Below are 10426 nucleotides of genomic sequence, written 5' to 3'. Positions count from 1 at the left end.
TATATATATATATATATATATACACACACACACACGAGTACGGCCGGCCGCCTTCGGCGGCCTCTCTCTCTCCTTCACTCTCCCTTTGGGCTCTCTCTCTCTTTTTCGCTCCCCCACTTTTGGTTTATAGCCTTCATCTCACAGAACGTGACACGTGTAAAGGGCCACTCCCTCTGCCATTTTATGTTAGTAGATATATATATGCAAGAAGTACACCCCATTTGTTAACTTGGTCTTTGCCTATAATTATGCAAGGAGAGTAGGGAAGTACCCATGTTTTGTTAATGAGCATCTATGCAGAACCCCTTTCATCTCTAGCAATGGTAAGGGTGTCAAAGCAGAAGAAGCTTTGGGGCAACGCACTAAAGCTTGCAAGCATGGTGGTTCTTTGGGCAAACCTATTGGCTGATCTTGGAGTGGGTAATGCTTGAACTTAGTTGTTGATGTCTACAAAATTGTGTTTCACTCAAAAATACATATATGTGTATGCATCCATTTGTGTACATAATCCATGCATACTAGTATGTAAAATTTCAGTTTCTTTGATGAGAAGAGGGAATTTGGCTTTTCTTTACGTGTTTTTTGACAAGAAATTGGATTTTCCATGTACTAGGTATGGTTTTTTGAAAACAAGAAATTGTTGTTTAGAAGAGAGCAAAGTACTCCAAGAGGACCCCACCAACCCGTACAAGAGCATGGACTAGACTCTGCTATATGTGCACGAATTTACAATGTTTCATCATGACGGTTATAAGTCCCACTACTGAGTAGTTAGATTACTAACTCGTAGACAAACACATGATACATCCCCTCTCATAACCAACTAACACAAGTAGGTTGGTTATGTTGGTACAAAAAAAAATTCATTTGTTTTAAGGGATATCTTGGGTGATGCCGTGGGGCTTGAAGGAGTGAACAGTTGAAGGAAATGCAAAAGGAAAGGGAAACGCAAACATGGCGGGTTAGATAATGGTCTCACCCTCCCCCGCTAAAGTTGGGGTGATATAGGGTAGTACCTTCTCACATGTGACGGAGGCCTTTCGGGATGCAGACATCGAGGTGATGCTGGGGGTGCCCAACGACGACGTGGCGGCGTTGGCCAAGAACGCGACGGCCGCCTACGAGTGGGTGAAGATCAACGTGGCCGCCTTCTATCCAGCCACCCAAAGCTTGGCCATCGTCGTGGGCAACTTCTGGTTCAGTTACCCGTCCCTCCACGATCCGCATCTCCTGCTTCCGGCCATGTAGAACATCCACGCCGCCGTCCTGCAGCTCAACCTCTCCTCCTCCATTAAAATCTCCACTGCCCACTCATCCCTCGTCTACCTCTCCTCGCTCCACCCCTCGCACGGCTGCTTCAACGACACCCTCATGCCAGTCATGGCCCCCTTAATCGACTTTCTAGCCGATACCGACTCCTTTTTCATAGCCAACATCTTCCCGTTCACCCTTGCCGCCGCCAACGCCAGCTTGCTTCCATTCGCCCTCTTTGAGGCGCCCACCACCCCTTTGGTTGCCCCAACACCGGCCTCGAATACACGAACTTATTCGACTTCCAAATCGACTCCGTCCATGCCGCCATCGCCACCGTTCGAGCCTCTGCCACCCCTTCGTCCCCATCCCCGTCCCTATCTTCATGTTGTTGCACCCTCTCCTCATCATCTCCCTCGTGTTGTTGCACCACACAAAACAATTTGAACTTCCTCACCTCCTATACCACCCCCAGTGCCTACAAACCCAAATCAGTGCCTGTCCATGGCAAGACTGGATGGCCAACGGGTAGCGGGCATGGCAGTGCGGGAAGTAGCTCTGCTAAATATGGAAACCCTCCTAAGAAGCCCTGAACCAACATCATGGCAGTACCCGGGATCAATAAGAATGAGCACCGCACATCATCTTCACTTGACAGATACCCATGGACCACAAGGAACTTTGGACATGTTACCATATAGCAACACCCATTGCGTTTTGTGTACTTCCTAGATAGAACTAGAAACTTTAGAGCTTTTTTCTAGATGGATCTAGCAAAATTATTATTTTACAGAATTTCCTATATGGTGAGTTGTAGTTTGCTACATGGAACTAGCAAATTCAAAATGCCTCTAGATTTTCTAAATGGTAAGTATGTGGAGTTGCTAGATCCAAGTAGGAAATTCCAAATTTTTTATATGGTAAGTTAGTACTTGCTAGATGAAACTAGCAATTTATAAGCTCCGTTGGGTTTCCTATATAGTAAGTTTGTAGAGTTGCTAGCTACAAAGAGAAAAATTCTGAGTTTCTTTATGGTAAGTTAAGAATTGCTCGATGGGACAAGCAATCTCAAGGTGCCTCTAGAGTTTTGTTATAGTAGCTATGTGGTTACTAGTTAGAGCCAGCAAATCCTAGGTCCAACACAATTCCTGAATGGTAACTATCTACTACTAAGCATTTACAATGAAAATCTAAGATTAGAATTGGTTTCCTATACGTTTCTTCTGATAGTGTGTTTGTAACAAAAGCACAACATTTTGTACATTTTATCATGTAGGAAATTATATTCTTTCTCATTCTATTTGATAGAGTGCTTAACATCATGAGCTTCTAGTGAACATGCACAAATATCTAGTTAGGTGAAGTTACAGAAAGGGGAAAGATAGGCCCTTCAAGCATGTTTAGAGTAGTGTATTAAGGCAACTCAAATGTGGCTTGAAAGTGTATGGCTCCATGTCTTGAAACTCTGGCTTAATGTACTGAAGAAAGCAAGTCAAGTGCAATGAGCGGGTTATGAAGCTTTAAGGCATCCATCTGCATGTGTTGTGATGCAAGGTTGCTTGCAAGCCATAATTTACATTACACTTGCCATATAGTCGAAATCGTTCATGATATTGTAGGCAATTTTTAACTATTTTTGGACTAGGCTCTAACACAAGCAATTCTAATTGCTTTATTTTTGCAGAGTTAATTCAACTTTTGACATCAGCTTTTATCTTCTTTTGTGCTTATTTGTGTTACACTGTATTGCCTTTGCAGGACCAAGGTGTTGATAGAGGGATTGAGCTCTAGAATAAAATATAACAACTTGTCATGCCTTCCTTAGCTCTACATGCCATCACCCTCAACATAATCGCATGTGCCATATTATGCTACAAGAAATATTAGCACTCTTTGAGCAACACCGCTTTGGTTGAAGCTACTTGCCAAAGTTTGGCAAGTATAATAACGAGCTCAAGGCCAACTTCTTGTTCTTTGAGTCTTGCATAAACTTCATCCAAGCCTAAGTAATAGCATGAGTGATTGTCAACAAAAAAACCCTTTTGGTTTCAAGTTTTACACTATTTTCAAATTTCTAGCAATTGTCCATGCAAGCTTCTTTTGATGGACTAGCTTTGTTACTTGTTTCAATGCTTCACTATATTACAAACTCCACCATAGTACTCTTTCCACACAAGCTAGAGCTCAATGATGTAGCTTTTCTTGAACCAAATATTCTAGCTATTCCAATCAACTACCTCGATCTCAATAGCATGTTCTCTCTTATAGAAGCTTTCAACAAAATTCCTTGGCATGTCATGCATAATGACTTTACCATGCACAACATAGTGAGCTTCTAGAAGACACACCACATATCTAGCTAAGTGTGGTTGATGTCCTGATTCCTCACACCATATACTTACATATGTGCATTTTGAGGGTAGGAAATTACACCGATCTTATGCAACAAAATCACCTATTTGCATACATCTTGACCAAAATGAGAATATATCCTTATGTAAGTTCACTTGTATTTTGATTGTTGGTTGCTATTTTTTTACTCTTTCACTTCTTCAAATTCCATCTCCTCTCTTCAACTGTTTCACACTTAAAAGCTCAATTCTAGGACCTGATGCATGAAGTATATCAAAAGCAATCAATATGTCAAAAGCTTATGATGCCCAGGTTAACTTTTTCTATTCATGAAAATATCCTACGATGGGACTTACATGTTGATCGTTCTTCACCATTAAGTGGCACTCACCATGCTTATGTGTCATGCACCCTTAAAAGCCCACACAATTTGCAAAGTTTGAATTAAATTATGCAACTTAATGTTGTGGCTATAGATTTCAATGTATAATGAGTATTGTCACATACATGAGAGAGAGCAATGAGTGGTGTATGATCATTGTTCACATGTGTGTGTGTGTGTGATGGAGAGAGAGAGAGAAATGAAATGAAAATGAAATGTTATATTAACGTCTTCAAAAGGCCAAAGTGACCTATGAGACCAGAAAATTACAATGTGGTGGATCTGATACAAAGTCAGAGTAACAAGATGACAAAAATGAAATGACAAATGTCACAATAAATTACTATGGAATCTTAAACTACTAGGTGTGAACTAAGAAGCTAGCTAGGATAGATAGATCACAAAAGATCCAGCATCGGTCTCGTTGGCGGATCTCATCAATCTCCTCCATGGTCAGTAGTCTGACCGAGCGTTGTGCATGTCGAGCCAAAGTGATCCGAATCCTTTGATGCAGCCTCCGCCGATGCTGTGTAGTCCTCCACAATCATGGGTGTCTGGATCTCCCTAGCTCAGTCGCTCGATCGAACAGTGTGCCTCTGGTGTGAGACGACGAGCTCTGCTGTGGTAGTAACTCCTCCGGGTGTCCAGTGGCAGCTCTAAAGAAATCTGTGATCGGTCTCTGAGACTGGCTAGCCTCTCCTCTCATCAGGCTCTCTCTGTGTCTGTGTAGCTCGAGCAAAAACAAACCCAAGCATCCCTGATCCTCGTACTGCATGACTCTGGAGAATGGTCCAAAGCCCTCTCTGAACAAGCAATGGAAGTGGCCTCGTATCTAGTAGTAGACGGGGCAGTGGCATGTGTAGTGCAACTCTGAGGCTCGATGTCACACAGGGGGCATGTCCTGGCCTTTGCTGGTACTCCGCTGTATCTCCCAGTCTCGATCCGCAGCTGGTGTGAAGATGTGCGTATCTGGCCGATAGCACATCGTATCCCATGAGACAAGTGGGTGTCCATGTATCTGGGCCTCCTCACAAAACCATCAACCGTAAGCTGAATGAGATGCTCTTTGTAGAAATCCATCTTTGTGCCCAGCTCCTGTGCTGGCTGTATCCATGTCCTCCTGGTGTCTAGCTGGGAGATTTGTCAAATCATGCTCCTCGTATTTCAACAGCTGTTGATGGGTGGTATCCTAAGAGAGAGAGAGAGAGAGCGCCCTCGTCCTGTCTTGCGGTCTGCATGAGAGAGAGAGAGAGAGAGAGAGAGAGAGAGAGAGAGAGAGAGAGAGAGAGAGAGAGAGAGAGAGAGAGAGAGAGAGAGAGAGAGAGAGAGAGAGAGAGAGAGAGAGAGAGATGGTAATCTTATTGATGTCATTCCTCTGATAAAATCCATTAGACAGGGCTGCCATGTTGCCCCTTATTGTATGATGTATGCTATGATGCATTGGGATGGCTGGTGCAGGCAGAATTGGAGGTAGGCAAGATAAAAGGTATCCCACATCCCTGGTGCAGCAATTTGCTAATGATACAAATGCTCTGACGAGGTAGGAATATGAGCGATCTATTACCAGCTAATCAAGGATTAATAGAAGATGGTCAAGTTTTCAATTGTATCTAAAACAATATGCATGAATGCACCAATCCATTGTTGTTGGTCAAGTCAAGTCCATAGCAAAATCAGGGTATACCCAATAGTTGATTGCTACTGGGGTGTCCATGGTAGCTTCTTCATCGACTTGGTCTCACTATTTCTCTACACTATGAGTTGCAAAGAGGGTGTTAGAGGTATGTCATCTCAAGTAAAATATTTCCCGATAAAAACCCATTATTTATTTTGGCTTTTAGGGATTTACTCTACTTATTTGTGGGTAGGGAAACCTATAGATGGGAAATAGAGGTATGTTGACTAAATTTGAAGGTGTTCTCACCTTCAAATTCAAATTTAGAGGTCAATCTCAAAATTTATAGGGGGATTACACTAATCCTAGGCCATGGAACTTCAACCTAGAGCGTAGGAGGACATTGGCCGGACACAGTTCAACTTCAACTTAGAGCTTGCGATAGTGACCGGACACATTTATCCCAAGAGATCTTAAAGATCTATTCGACGAGGAGAGTTGAACTCAAGACTTGTTATTCAAGAGAGAGAGAGAGAGAGAGAGAGAGAGAGAGAGAGAGAGAGAGAGAGAGAGAGAGAGAGAGAGAGAGAGAGAGAGAGAGAGAGAGAGAGAGAGAGAGAGAGAGAGAAATGAAATGAAATGAAATGTTATATTAACGTCTTCAAAAGGCTAGAATGACCTATGAGACCAAACTGATACAAAAGTGGTGAATCTGTTACAATGTCTGGGTACCTTAGTACTAAAGTACTAAGTGTGAAGGTAAATGTGAAAAACTAAATACAAAGTATTAAATAAACTTCTTAGGAGCATTCTGGGTGTCTGGCTAGAATGCTTCTAATCCTTTGTTGTAGTCTCCTCCGGTGAAGTGTGCTTCTGCATCTTGGTCGTGGTCGTCTCGATTTCCTAAGCTCAATCGCTCTGTCAATTAGGGTGCCTTTGGTATGAATGTGGGTACTCCTTTGTGTTGGCTGTTGGCCTCTTGCTTCCCCTTCCACTCCTGCTTCTCTCGATTCGAAGAAATCTTTGATCTGCCTCTGAGGCTGTAGTGCTCTTTGTCTTCTCATTAGATTATCCCTGTGACGATGTAGTTCCAGTAGGTACAAGCCTAAGCATCTTTGATCTTGGTATTGCATGATTCTATCTAGAGGTCCAAAGCCTTCTTTAAAGAGGCAATGAGGATGTACGAATCTGCCAAATTCAATTTCCAACTGGTGTGAGGATCTACGAATCTGACCAATAGCACATCTCAAACCATGAGACAGGTGGGTATCCATGTAACTCGAGTGAATCACAAATCCATCTCCAGATAGTTGTAGGAAGTTTTCTTTGTAGTCGGCCATCTTCGTGCCCAATTCTTGTGTCGGGTCTACCCATGTCCTCTTAGTATCCAACTGTATAAGATCCTGTCGGATGATTTTATTAATCTCCGTTCGTGTAATTGCCAGTGATGGAGCCTCAAGAGAGTATTGGAAGGGGGGTAATCTTTCCATATTGAACCCGTGTCTCTGAAACCACGAGGACAGTTGCGCATACCATCATGATGTATCCCCTTTCATTGCCAATTTTCGAGAGGATTCGAGTGCCAGTCTAGTATATCGGCCATTATTTGTATCCCACAAACCAGTCTATTCATATCCCATTATTCGAGTGCCAGTCTATTTATATCGGACATATCGTGAGAGAGAGAGAGAGAGAGAGAGAGAGAGAGAGAGAGAGATGGGGGGAGACGAAAACCTCTTTAGGGAATTTTGAAACTAAGGCTTGGAGCGAAACGGGAAAGGCCAAGAAATTCAATCTGAGCCTCCCGCCACCCAAAAAGAAAGAGAGCGCTACGTGAGCTGCTTCCAGGTAGTCTCCGATTTCTGCACGAAGAGGAAGAGAGAGAGAGAGAGAGAGAGGGAGAGAGAGAGAGAGAGAGAGAGAGAGAGAGATCAGATGTGCAATATCGGCCCGAAGCTACTGCTGCGCGCGTCAGATGCTGCCCGAAGGTTAATTGCTGCTGCGTGCGTCAGAAGCTGCCCGAAGCTACACGAGACGCCAGTTCATTGCTGCTGCGCGCGTCATCTGCTGCCCGCCGTCGACGAATTTGCTGCCCGATTGCGCCTACTGAGAACAGGTAACTTTCTTTTAATAATTCTGTAATTCTTTTAAACCCAAACACACCACCCCCCCCCCCCCCCCCCCCCCCCCCCTCCCCAAACCCAAAATCTGAGCAATAACTTTGATGAACTATGCTTCGTGCAAAAAAAAGAAAAAACCAGAGTTCCTCATTCCAGCAAATTTAAATGTGTCTTAATTTGAGCCCTGTCCCTCCACCCCAAAAAAATAAAAAATAAAACTTCTTTTAAGCATTCTTTGAAAGCTCTCAGTGTTTGGTAAAAATGCGTCTTAGCTTAATATCGTGCCGTTTTTTGTTTGAATTTCCTCTTGGCAAATTCAAGGAAAGGAATTGTGTATGTTTGGAAAAATAATGTTTTCGAACACTACTTGGCTTTGTGTTAAGATGCTTGGCAATGACAATGTCAGCCGGTTTAGGGTTGGCAATTTACAATGTAGAGGTAAATCTCAAAATTTGTAAGTGGGATTACACTAAACGGCTTTTTTTAATCATGAAGAGAGAGAACTTATGCATCTTGTAGTCATGGACTCATTATGGAGGGAGAGAGAGAGAGAGAGAGAGAGAGAGAAACTTTGGTTTGTGTGTGTGTGTGTGTGTGTGTGTGTGTGTGTGTGTGTGTGTGAGAGAGAGAGAGAGAGAGAGAGAGAGAGAGAGAGAGAGAAACTTTGGTCCACATAAACGAACTAGGGATATTCTTTTGACTCTTGCACATAACATGAAGGCCTACACTTTGTCATACATGACTCAAAATAGGTATACATGCATACATGCTCCAAGTGGGACCTCACAGAAAGGTTACGATAATGGCCATAGCCCATACCCTTCCCCTTGGGCTTTGGACTATGATCGAGATAATCGACAACTAAGGAAGACATACACCACCCCCATGACCCGGGGGGGGGGGCGTTGGCCTTTAAAATGATAGGACAGGCTAGAGCCCAATTGTTGGTAGACATAGGTATTTGCTATGGATGCAAAAGAACCATGGAAGACATAGACCACATGTCTGTTAATTGTAAGACATAGACCACATATAAACCATCCACTATCTAAATGGGCGGGGGGAAGACTTATGGGCATTTGCTATAGATTGAAAAGAACCGTAGAAGACATAGCCCAAGTGTTTGTTAATTTATTAGGACGGTGAGTGGGTTGCTTGTAATAAGCACACCATTTTGCATGAAGGGGCAATAAGCACACCATTTTGAGAGAGAGATTGATTGATTGATTGATTTATCGTCCACATAGGTCATATATGACCCATGGGACCGTCACAAAAGACATTACATCGACTCATTGCTTCTAAGTGAAGCCATCGGATACATATCAGTTAAGGACTGAGGGTCCAATCATCGGGGTAAAAGAAAAAAGAGGGAAAAAAGGAAACAAGATCTAGGGGGGGTTGGATAGAGCCTTTTTAGGGGTTCGAAATTCCTGAATGATGGCTTTACCACCTCGATAGACTGCCCATTTACCTTGCTTGCGAGCTTCGTGCATCTTCTTGAGCTCGCTCTTTTTTATCTTCAATTGATTTGTTGTCAGCTCCTCATTGATCCAAATCTTTGTCCCTTTGAGGAGTCGGGCTTGTCGTAGTAGCTGCATTTTATCCTCTCTGTCTTTAAAAGTGAGAAGACAGCGTTTGGGTGGCACTTGCCTGTGTGTGTCGTTGATCCAAGAAACCTTTTCAGGTTTGATGTTGATTGGTTGAAGGATGTCGTTGAGCTTGGTGATCGCTTCCTCGAGAGTGTCCTCAATGATGCACCATGGCGAGGGGAGCCCACCAATTCGAACCTTGACGGCATTTTCTTCTTGAAGTTTTTGTTCGCGGAACTCTGTTGTCACGCAAGTCTGTACTTTGGCAAATGTGGCCGTTTGGGCTTGGGTGACCTTTGCTTCGACTTCTTTTACTTTTTTGGTGGCAAGCTCGACCATGGAGTCAAAGCGTGCCTCAAGCTTGCTGATGTGAGATTTGAGGTTGCGGTTCTCCTCCATTACTCGATCGAGGGCTACTTGGAGCTGTCCGATCTGAGTGAACTTGCTCGGGGTTGCTACGATTGCTGCGAAGCTTGGTCGGCTCTTTGCGGAGGGCTTAGGAGTGTTCATTCTTGGAGTAGGTTGATTGCCATGGGAACAAACCCTAGGCAGGGATTTGTTTGAATGAATTTAGGTGGTTCCAAGCAAAGCCCGGATCGGGACAGGCCAATAAGGCGAGTCGGGGTAGATGACGAGGCTGTACTTGCGGGAGAAGCAGGCTCGCCAGGGGAGAAGCAGGCTTGTCAAAGAAAGGGTTTGTGGAGAAACACGCTCGCCAGGGGCAGGCTAGTTGCGGGCTTGCCGGGGGCTGGGCTGTGGCTTGACGCCCCCCCACAAGGCAGCCCCTCGCCCAGGGGGAGACACAGAGTGTGCAGGAGGACGACGAGAGAGAGAGAGAGAGAGAGAGAGAGAGAGAGAGAGAGAGAGAGAGAGAGAGAGAGAGAGAGAGAGAGAGAGAGAGAGAGAGAGAGAGAGAGAGATAGATAGATTTTATTATCGTCCTCGGAGGTCAAATATGACCTATGGGACCAAAGTTACATGTGATGTAGTATGTGTATGGCTGATGAGTGACTCTCGATGCTCCATAATTGTAGTGATGAGAGTTGCAATGGAGAGCCCACACTTTGGCTGGGAGAGGAAAGTGTGTAGGTCTAAGTTATGGCTGAAAATGTGA

General features: G+C 44.0%; 1 pseudogene; it reads right to left on the bottom strand.

Annotated features, from left to right (window-relative positions):
• Positions 1-9257: 9257 nt before the first annotated feature.
• On the bottom strand, positions 9258-9822 carry LOC147422566 (uncharacterized; annotated as a pseudogene).
• Between the last annotated feature and the right edge of the window lie 604 nt (positions 9823-10426).

The sequence above is a fragment of the Adiantum capillus-veneris genome, chromosome 27 (assembly GCF_014529385.1).
Source record: "Adiantum capillus-veneris isolate H3 chromosome 27, ASM1452938v2, whole genome shotgun sequence".
NCBI lineage: Eukaryota > Viridiplantae > Streptophyta > Polypodiopsida > Polypodiales > Pteridaceae > Adiantum > Adiantum capillus-veneris.
The sequence above is the reverse complement of the archived record's forward strand: the minus strand, read 5'-3'. Positions and strand labels throughout refer to the sequence as shown.